Raw genomic sequence first — 12266 nt, forward strand, 5'->3', positions numbered from 1 at the left:
ACAGATGTATGAGTCACTGAAATATAACATCTTCTGTTACTGTTCTGTATATTATTGAGCTTGATAAGACAGTTATTCATTATCTGAAGCTGTGTGCAGAAGTCTTTATAAGTCTGGTCTTCATCTGCACTTATAAGAGTCTGTAAGAGTTTAAAAGTTAATATCTTCTTAAGCATGCTAATCTTTATTCAATTCTCTCAAGATTGATCATCTGCTTCTAGAATCTTAGTGTTGAAGTCAGAGATAAATATTATAAGAGAAGTGTTTCTCTGTCAGATACTCTGTAATCAATCTAATACTTTCTGTTGTATAACAGTGTCTTAGAACAGAATATCAAGATATTTGATAATATTATCAGACATTCATAACACTGATTTATATACTTTCATTTATAAATGAAACTTCTATTTCATGTGATTCTTCAATCATTCATTGATATATTAATCTTGATTGATTAATAAACTGATGAAATCTTTATCTACACTCAGTTTCACAAGCATTTTCATTCTTTATGATGAGTAGAGAGTGAGATCAGAAGTATTAAAATATGTGAGAGCATCTAAGCATTCTTTCAGTGCTTTTATATTTGATTCTGTAGATGTTGAAATTGCATGAGTTAATCATTGAATCTCTTCATATTAAAGTTATTAAGTTGCATGCATATCAGCTATTTATTATTGTTATAATTTCAATATTACTTAAAGTCACTGTGATATCATGTCTATACTCATGTTCAAGAGTTTCATATTATTGTTAGACATGATTATATTGATTATTAAATGTATAATATCTGTGAAATCTGAAGAAGTGTAATTGTATTCTCATATATCTGAGTGTCAGAACTCTCAGATCTTTCACTGATATTCTCTTATAAAATCTTATTCTCTTCATAAGATCTTGTTACAGAGTCAGAGTGACTGATGAGCAAGCTTCTATTTAAGAACTCAGTGTCTGCTTAACTGTTTGACTGTTTCTCTATTTCTTATATATTGTTATATGTTCAGATATCTCTCAATGAATAATTATTTCTGATGAGAAGATAATGCATGAATAATCATTTTCTAATAAGAAGATAATGAACATTTTTATAGTGTAAAGAGTCTACACTGAATAGATCAGTATAATATTAATAGATCTTATATAACAAAGATAAAAACATTAAAGAAGGAAAGAAAGAGAAAGTGTGAGAATCAGTGATTGAGGTGAATATTTATACATGTATGTGGTGGTGTACGCGGTGGAGCTTCAAGGTGGAAGAATATGCGCGCGTTCATAGCGGCTGCGGATCGGTGATCGGGAATGGAAGAATCTATAAAGTGTAATGAAATAGTCTATATGATTGGCGGAAGAATATGCGCGCGTTCGTAGCAGCTGCGGATCGGCGATCGGGAATGAAAGAATCTATGAAGTGTAATGGAATAGTCTATATAATTGATCGGGCGCAGCCCGCCACAATTACACTCTTATTATCAACTTATAGTCTTAAACAGATCTTTGCTTTTTTATTCACTAGTTCAGTATTATATAATATATCACTCAGTCAGATAATCTTATAAGCTATCTTACTAGCTGTAATATATTCAGTCTCTGTAATTGATTTAATGATAGATGTTTGTCTCTGTGATCACTATAATATTGATGATTCATTTATTAATATGATATAGTCAGTAGTTGATTTGTATTAAGAATCTGTCTCTGCTCAGTTTGAATTATAGTATGTAACAGAACTTAAGTTATTACTCTCTTTCTTATATATTATATCATAGTTCTTGATTTTCTTGATATATTACAGAATATATTTCAATGCTGATCAGCATTCTTTATATAAGTGTAAGTTATATCTTGAAAGATAGTTAACTGCAAATATCAGGTTCAGTCTACTAGTTAAGATCAGATACTGTAAGAATCTCAATTCTTATTAATACTATGTATAGACTGATTATGTGACCGTGTCTGAGACCAGAATCAGATTTTTTAATAGTCTTATTATTAATTTGACTGATTCCATTACATGGTTTTAACATTAGATAGTAGTTTCATACTGTCTCAGTGAGACTTACTATCTACTCTTATTACATTTTTTAAATGAGATTATGATTTTCACTTCTCAATTTAAATTATTTTCATTGCTTTAAATAACTTTAAATCTTATTTGAGTGTTATCAAAAAGTGTTACTTTTTAAAAAATTAAAAATAGTCTAAAAAAAATCTTAAAATGTCTAAAAATAGTAACTTTATATTAAGAATGAGACTAAATGAGATCAAATGAGATCAGTTTCTCATTTTTTTCAAGTCATGATTTCATTTTAAGATCTCATATATAGTCACTTTGCATGTTTTTTTGATGACTAGTCTCAGCGGGATTCACATCAAGAAATGTATAAGATCAGATCAAATGAGATCAAATGTGAAATTCATGATCTCAGCAGCTAGTCTAACTGTGTAACTGTAAAATTATCATTCAGACTACTACTCTCATCAGATGAGAATTTAATACATATTTTAGCTATCATTAATATACTGACTGAGTTTATATTATTTAGTTTAAAATCTTCAAGAATCTTCTCTATGTAATGACTCTGTATCACTGTTATATTCTCATTTTTAAGATAGTTGACTTTCATTCTCAGATATGATTTATTCTTATAACACTCTTTATCTCAACTGCTTACTATTCTTTTATTATACTCAATTCAGTACTGGTTCTTGGAGACCTGTTATTCAGTAGTTATTAACATATAGTATTAAGTATATCTTTTGAATAGAGTGATATAGAAAGCTGTCATCATAATATAATATCTTAAATCTTAATGTGATAAGATATTCTGTTGTAAGTAAGTATTATATTCTTACTACTTATTTCATTTCATATAAACTCTGTTAAAGTAGTGTTATTAAATTGTCTCTGCTATGTCTTACATCTGTTGACAGTTGTATATAGATAATCTTATTTAATAATAGAGTTTCATTCAAGAATGTTAATATGTAATTAATTGATTTAACTTTTCATCTATTAATAGTTGATATAGTAAATAAGCTATATAATGTGAATTCTGATATTACTGCAGTATATAATTTTATATAATGAATATCTTACTTCTGCAGAAAATCTCTAATCACTCAACAGATCTGAAATCAGATAGTGTATCTCTTATTATTCAGTTTATAATCAAATACTTATTTCTCTGATAGAATATTCATATCTGATATCTTCTTAATAATAATGTATATCTTCTGCTATTCAAACATCTTAACTTTTCTCTGTATTACTTTATATCAATAATCTCAGTCTGAGCTTCTTTTAGCTTCTATAAGTGTGATTGAATAATCTGTCAGAGTACTAAGAATAGAATCATTTTCATTGACAGAATCTTCTGTCTTCTTATTATTAACAAGTTATATATCATTATTCAAGAGATAGGCTGAATCAATAATATTTTCCAGATTCTTATTAACAATTATATTCAAAATATCTGACTTCTCTTTAGCTAGATATCTTAACAAGCAGTGTTATTATTCTTTATTAACATTCAGAATATTAAGTTTCTCTGAGAAGTTAATTAACTTCTTAACTGTGTTGACAGATTCAGTTGTTTTTATATGAAAGTCTTCATCAAAGATAACATCTCATGCAATTTTCAGACACTGTCTTACAGAATTTTATAGACAATATTGATATAGTCTCTGATAACTGACTAGCTATTATTCTCTATTATCTGTTCTATCTCTAAGTTTGTTAGATATCTTTAAATTCTTCTTATAAATCTTACATCTTCATCTATATATTCAGTGAATCAGAGACTGTATGTAAGAATAAGTACTCGCAGGCGATTATTCAGGTGTTTGCAGCTTGGCGTGATATGTACTGTTAACTACTAGAAGTATTCATAATAGAAAGATAAAATGTAGAGATCAAATGTATAATAGCATTCAAGCTGAGTTATGAATAGTATTCATGAACTTCAGTCTATATAGTTGTGTGTAGTCAAGGGCCGCTAGCTCTATTGATTATACAAGAGATAGAAATAGAAGTAAAGAATCTGTAAGAAGCAGGATTTCTTACATATTCTTCTCTCTCTAAGACTTCATCTGTGAAGCCTTTCACTGAGTGACTTCATAGAATCAGCTCAGCACTGCAGTGATACTTACTAAAAATCCTTCATATCTATAAAAAACCTCAGTGAGAAAAAATCCGTTGTTATCACAAAGAGAAAAGAGTCTGTTACTCAGTTTCTTATTTTATAAAATTCTTTATAATCTACAGATTCTTCTCTGACTACTATACAGATTCATCTCACATCTTTCATACAGAAGAGTTTCAGTTAACTCTCAATCATTTTTACAAGATTCTTATGTAATTATCACACAGATTCATCTTACAGATGAATCACTCTCTGTGAGATCACTCTCATTAAAGAGAAGTATTTATAAGTTAATCTTTCACTTATTCTCACAAATCATTGTTCTTAACACTGTAGAATTATGAGAAATTTTTCATTCTTTTATCAACTCTGTAGAATTGTAGAATCAAGATGTTCATAGTCTGTAATTACTCTTTATAGTTATATAGAAAGATTCAGATCTGTAATTTATAATCACTCTTATTTACTAGAGTGATCTGACTGTTCTGCAGAATTATTCACAGTATAAGCAAATCTCTCTAGAGCAGTATAAATATTTCAGATCTGTCTATGAAATCTCATCTTCTTTTTTCTTTTTCTATAACAGCTCTTATTCTTATAAACTGTGAGTATCTTCATTTATCTATAAAGTGTTTTCACTCAGATAATAGAGAGAGAGTGTTTCTGATAATATTTATATATTGATTCAAGAACTTCTTAAGAATAAAAATTTTTCAATTTTAATATTTTTATAAACAATGTCTGGCTGCTACTGAGCTTCTCATAAGTGTTCTCATAACTTCTCTAATTACTTTTTATCAGCTGATGAAGCAGAGATATCACTGTTCACAACAGTATCTTCATCTCTCTCAGCTCTGTCACTGCACCTGATCTTCAGGCCAGCAGTCAATCTCATGCCTTCTTCAGATCAGTCTCTGACTTCAAGCAGTGCAGTTTCTCTCTTTGCTGTAAGTCTTCTCATAAGTAATTTCTTACAGATTTTAGCTAATAGTTCTTGCAAAGCTCTCAGTGTTATCAGTGTCTTCTACAGTCTTATAGATCTATAATCATCTCTTCTCTGTCTACACAATCTCTGACCAGGTATATGTGAATATATCTAGATTTCTTATCAATGATTCTTGCACTGCAGCGCATTTCTGCAATCTCATTGTCAATGAGAGATAGATTTCCAGATACCTGTAAAATCCAGGTAATTAAGACAATGTAAATGCTATAAATTTATAATAGAAGTTAATCTGAACAGATGAGCTCTCTCTCTGCATCTCAATTATTTTCAGACTGAATACTTCAGCATAACTGAGAGAGCAAACACAGCTTTATAAGAAGTATCTGATCACACACACAGATAATCAGCTTTCAAGACTCTGTCACAACTGTATATACTCTGATATCTGACTTCTCTGAAGTCTATGCATTTCTGACAGTCTTCATGTCAAATGCAATAATTATCTGTATCACAGATATAATACTCTCTACTTCTTTAAAGAAGAAAATTAATAGTTGTGAGAAGATTGAGTATTACAGATATTAAGAATGTGAGTTTGAGTTTTCTTTATTTTTTCTTTGTTAGTCTCTAAATTATGTTCACAGTCCTGTTTTTATTTTCTGATTTTTTAACTTTAATAAGAGTATGATTTCTTCTTCTCTTACATACACTGCAGACTGTTCATCTTAGTAGAAACTCATCATCTTATAGACTAGAACTCATAAATGATAGTATTAATATCTTTATTATAATCAGGTTCTTAGCAAAGATCACATTATTCTGACTTATCAGAATTCACAGTATAAAAGTCATGTCTCAGCTTCTGCAGATATCTTATCTACTCAGATAATTTCTAAGTGAACTTATTCATCTTGTCAGAATACTCTTATTACTGAATCTTGAATCAGAGCTTGTAATCTCACTTCTCTGAGTTAATAATTTCTTTGACCTGATATTCTCTTTTATTCTCTAGTATTTTATGAATAGAGTGATGAGTCATAGAGTTCTCTTCTAAGAATTTCTTATATTCACAGAGTAAAGAGATATGAAAAATATTATATATCTATAACTTAGATAACAGTTTCAATCTGTAAAACTGTGAACTAACTTTCTTTATAATCTTATAAGACTCTGTTCATAAGAGATTCAGCTTCTTACTAGATCTCTGTATGATGATATTTTCTAGACTTAGTCAGACTCTATTATCTTTCTTAAAACTCTTTATAATATGCTTAAAGTCATAGTATCTCTTCTGATACTCTTGAGTCTTTCTCAAGAATTCACAGACTTTCTTTCAGATCTTCTGAAGTCTCTCAGCCTGTTCACAGATATCATCACACTCTATAGTATACTCTCACAGGTTCATCAAGATTATTCACAGATGAGTCTCAGTAAGCATCTCAAAGAGAGTTTTACCTGTACTGACATGCTTTGAGTTGTTATATATAAACTTTATAAGTAATAATTAATACACTCAGTCATTCTGATTGTAATTGATAAAGTATCACAGATACTGTTTCAATATACTCATCAGGTGTTCTGTCTGATTATCTGTCTGTTAATGAAAAGTCATACTTAAATCTCATAAGATCTTCAGTATAGTTATCAGATCAGATCAGAACTCTTCTGTAAAGATTAATTCTCTATCTGAGATAATATTTATAGATAACTCATGCAATCAGATCACATTACAGACAAAGATGTGAGTTAAATTCTTTGACTTCAAGTTCTTGCAGATGAATATAAAGTGTGTTATCTTGATAAAGTAATTCACTATCATTAGTACACTGTCAAAGCAGGCATCATATATGTTCTTGCTTTCAGAGAGACTCACAAGAGTATTCATTTCTAGCTGTTTTCAAGATTCTCATGAGATGAGTAGAGAAGTAAGTTCTTTATATAGTCTGAATCACACTATCTGTGAACTCTGATAAATAGTACAAGAATTCACTATCTTCTTCACAAATTCTTATATCTTTGATCAGAAGTATTTTCTTATAAGTAACTTATAAGTTCTAGTATCTGTAAAATAACTCACTAGAGAAGAGTCATGATATCTTTTAATAAGTTCTATACATAGAAACTTATTCATAGGTATATAAATCCAGTTCTCTCTTTATAAGAGATTATTTAAGTCTCTTCAATTCTTTATTTCTGCAGGATTGATTCCTGCTGTAAGCAGTTTCTGAATATACTGAGTATATTCATTCTTCAGTTGCAGTTCAGATAATCTGAATAGAAGATCTTATAAAGACTTATACTCTGTTTTTTCTTACATCAGATCTTTCACAGTACTTCTCAAAGTCTGTAAATTCTTCAGATTATAGATACTCTCTTCAAGAATTCTCACAGAGATTTTCAGAGTGTTGACTCTCAGTGTTATAGAGAGTAATTATACAGACTTCTTCTCTTTCTCTCTTCTCTTCTCTTATAAGTGATTGAGAGACTCTTCAGTCAATCTCTTTACAACACTCAGTCTGAGCATCTTACAAAGCTTTTCTGCCTTCTCTAGTCTCTCTGTGTCTGTTATCTTGATCTTCTTAATATAGTCTAGCCTGTAAGAGAGTTCATTCACTGAGTTCTTAGTTTCCTTAATATGTTCTATTTTAAATCAGAACTCACTCAGTCTCTGAGCTCAGTAAATCTGCTACTATGAGAGTTTCTTAATTGAAGTAAACTGTTATAAGCTGTCATGATCAGTTCTAACAGTAATCACTGTTACAAGACTCTCAAAGTAGTGATATCAGTGATAGAAGAATTTCACTATTGTAAGAAGCTTCTGATTATGAATGTTATAGTTAATCTCTATAGATTGTATCTTTCACAAGAAAAAGATCACTGAAACTCAGGTCTCATTTAACTGTAGTTGTGAGATTATTTCTGAAATTATAAAGAAGAAGATATCTGTCTTCAATCTGATTAAGAGTAAGAGATTAAAGTGAAACAGTATCACTGTGTCTGTAAATATCTGTTTCAATCTTATAAAGACTTCATGAGCTTCTAAGATAAGAAAGTTCTTATAGTTCTCTCTTCTCAACAATCTTTTTATTCTTCATTCATGAAATAACTTCTTCTTATTTTCATTCTTCAGTATGTCTGTAAGAGTTAAGAAGATTCTTATAAATACAAAGATAAATTATCTATAGAAATTCACAAAGCTCAGAAAGATCTGAATCTCATGAATACTAGTTAACTTCAGTTATAATAAAATAGTCTTAACTTATAAAGGTTTCATCTGAATACTATCTGCAGTGATTACATATTCTAGAAAATTAATCTGACAGATACTGAAGTTGCACTTTATAAGCTTAATATACAGTCCTGTCTCATCTAAGACCTTCAACACACTTCACACATGCTCAGTGTGTTCTTTCTTCTTCATAGAGTACATTATCACATTATTCAGATATATTATCATGAAGACATTCAGATATACATGAAGTGTTTTATTAATAAAAGACTGAAATACTGTGAGAGTATTAGTCAGATTAAAAGACATCACTAGATATTTAAATAATCTCAGTGCAGTTTTAAAGACAGTCTTTTATTTATTCTCAGATTATATTCACAGTCATGTATATATATTGATTACATTCAGTTGTATGAATATGACAGCTTCTATGAGACAGTTGATTACATTCTTAATCAGAGACAGAGAATAGCAGCTCTTTATTATCTTGAAGTTCAGGTCATGATAGTCTACACATAATCTGAGATCTTTATTCTTCTTCTTTACAAATATCACAGAGGCTCCTGTGAAGACCTGTGAAGATTAAATAAAGTTATTCTTCAGATTCTTCTTTATATAGACCTGCAAGACCTCTGTTTTATAATGAGAGAGTTTATAGATTAATTCTCAGAAGAGTTTCTGCTCTTCTATTAAATCTATTATTAGATTCTTCTTATAGTGAGAAGAAAGCTCAGCTGTCTTTACTGAGCTGAACATCTCTGTAAGATCTCAGTATTTCTCTGATATCTGAAGCTCAGTTTTTATTATCATGAGATTCTCAGACACTTACAAAGTCATTATATAGATAAGCTTATCTTCTCTAATCAACTCTGCAGCATCAACTGATTCTATCTTTATAAGTGAGTCTGTCAGCACTGATTGAAAGTATAAATCTGACTCACAGACAGCTATGTGTGAATTATGTCTTTGAAGTTATACAAGTCTCAAGTACATGTTATCTGTGATGTTCATGATGATCACAGTTTCTGCAAATCTTCTTCAGATTTCAGAGAGATCTTACAATTCAAAGATGACTCTCATAAGTCTCTCAGCTCTCAGATCTGAGTTCTTACACTCTGCTTATTATAAGAGCAGATTCTCAGTTTCCATCTTTCAGCTCATTCATTTCATAAGCTTTAGAGACACTACAGTGATCTGAGATTCTGAGTTTATCAATGCTTCTCATGCTTGCAGAGCAGCAGCATCACAGTACAGTCTCTTTTTATAAGTAAGTATTTTCATCAAGAAAGTAACAGATTCAGGTGTCAGCTTCAAGACTCTTAAGAAGACTGTTACTGACTCTGTTCATGACTTCTCAAATTCCTATTTTAATTTATCTGAACAGTATGCACAGAGATGTTCTGATTTAGAATAGATGAAGCAGAGTTTCTTTTTCTTAATCTCTCTGTTATACACTCTATTCACAGAAGCTTGTAAAGCTCTCTCTTTCTACTCAGCAGTCAGACATGAATCTCTCTATATCTTGTCATCTTTTTCTGACAAATCTGTTCTCTGTTGTTCTGATTCTTACAGAGTCAGTCAGTGATTCACTCTCTGTGAGTCTGTGACTCTCACAGTGATCTGTAAGTAATGAATGAGAGTCATCAGTTTCTTCAGAGCTAAGAACTTAGAGCCTTGCTCAATGAGCTTGTTCTGTATATCTTTATTCAGTCTCTTTGTGAATATCATTATTCAGGTCTTATTTCAGAGCTCTGTTTTCACAGATCTTAATTTATATCATAATTTCATGAAGCACTGTAAGTAGTCTTCATCAGATTTCTCATCTCTTTTTCTAATATTGATAATCATAGTTCAGGTATTCTCTGTTCAGCTCACAGAGTCTCTCAACTTGTTCTCTAGATAGATCTTGAGAACAGATCAGCAGAATCTCTCATAATCATTCTCTAGATAATTCAGTCAGTTCTTGACTTCAGTGTAATAGAGGTCTGTCATTACATAGATAATAGCTTCTTCATCTTTCATGTCACACAGTTGAGCTTGTGAGTCAATTTCAAATACAAACTTATAAAAGCTTTTATAGATTGTGATTTAATAAGTGGTCTTAAGTGATCATAGCTTAAGAAAGTTTCTTTTCAGTTCACAGATATCTCTGAAGATCATGTCTAGAGACTCAGTTTGAGAGTATTTACAGACAGTAAGCATTTCTTGTAAAAAAATAGCTTGATTTCACAGAAGATGCTCAAGAATGTTCTTCACTGAGATTGATTTGTTCATGAGTTCAGAGGGTTCCTCTGTCATAGATGTAGAGAATGATATCTTATAAGTGATTGATAAGTTCTCTGAGACTTCTATTATGAGAGCTATTCATAGTTCAGATGACTGCTTCTGAGTGTCTGCAGTAGAGTTCACAGTGATTGAAGTACACAAGTTTCTAGTTCTTTCAGTCATAACAGGTGATTGCTGACTGACTGAGCTTGAAATGTAAGAATAAGTGCTCACAGGCAATTATTCAGGTATTTACAGCTTGATGTGATATGTACTGTTAACTACTAGAAGTATTCACAGTAGAAAGATAAAATATAGAAGTCAAATGTATAATAGTATTCAAGCTGAGTTGTGAATAGTATTCATGAACTTCAGTCTATATAGTTATGTGTAGTCAAGGGCCGCTAGCCCTATTAGTTACACGAGAGATAGGAATAGAGGTAAAGGATCCGCAAGAAGCGGGATTTCTTACACTGTAAGAGGCCTACGCCGAATAGATCGGTATTATATTGATAGGTCTTATATAACAAAGAGAAAAACATTAGAGAAGAAAAAGAAAGAGAAAGTGCAAGAATCAGTGATTGAAGTGAATATTTATACATGTATGTAATAATGTACACAGTGAAGCTTCAGAGTGGAAGAATCTATACACATTCATAATGACTGAGAATTGGTGATTGAGAATGACTGAGAATCAGAGTGTATGTGTTTGTGACAGCTGAGAATTGATGATTGAGAATGACTGTAAATCAGAGTGTACATGTTTGAGAATGAAGCAGTTGAAATCTGTGAAGTGTAATAGAATAGTCTATATAATTGATCAGATGCAGCTCATCACATTAACCTCTCTCTTTCAGAAGCAGTTCTTATTGATCAAGAGCTGCTATTTCAGATAATGTAAAACTCAAAGTTCAGGTCAGTTGATTATAGCTGACTTATTTCATAAGATATTATCAGTCACAGCTGCAGAGTCTCTCATTGAGAATATTCTCAATCTCTCACTCAAGCTCATTATCTTCTTCTATGATGCCTGGTGACTGTCAGTCAGAAGTCAGTTCAGAAGAGAACAGATCAGTGATAGTGCAGTGAAGTAAGCTTGTGTGAAAAATATCATGAATCTCTGATAATGTGTCAAGATAGTAGTTGTAACTATCTAGAACTTCTATCACTTTATACTTGATATAACAGTAATTCAGTGTATGAGATAAATATGTGATTCATATATTCTTAAGATTCAATTATATTAAGTCTTCTATCTTATATTATTCAGTGAGGTCTCAGTGAACATTAATTTGATTCTCTTAATCTTGTTTCATAGTTGTTATAAAGATCTCTGCTCAGTCACAGACATCTCAGAGCTTCATTACTATATTATCAGTGATCTGAATCAGACTGTGAGAGTTCAGTGTGAACTGTGTAATCTCTAGAAGATTCAACACTTTCATGTGATAATTGTATGTAAGAAAGAACAGACTTATATCTGTTGAAATGACATCTTATTCATTGATAGTAATCTCTGCATGTAGAAGCAGATTATATCAATCATCTTATGAGTGATTACAGAACTTGTAGAGATAATTCTTTACAGTCTGAATTATCTACTCTAATGCATTATCAGTCTCAGAGTGATAGACAGTTGACAGATAATATGTAATCTTGAGAACTTGACAGATTCTTATTCAGA

The sequence above is a fragment of the Blastomyces gilchristii genome (genome assembly GCF_000003855.2).
Source record: "Blastomyces gilchristii SLH14081 genomic scaffold supercont1.3, whole genome shotgun sequence".
Taxonomy (NCBI): domain Eukaryota; kingdom Fungi; phylum Ascomycota; class Eurotiomycetes; order Onygenales; family Ajellomycetaceae; genus Blastomyces; species Blastomyces gilchristii.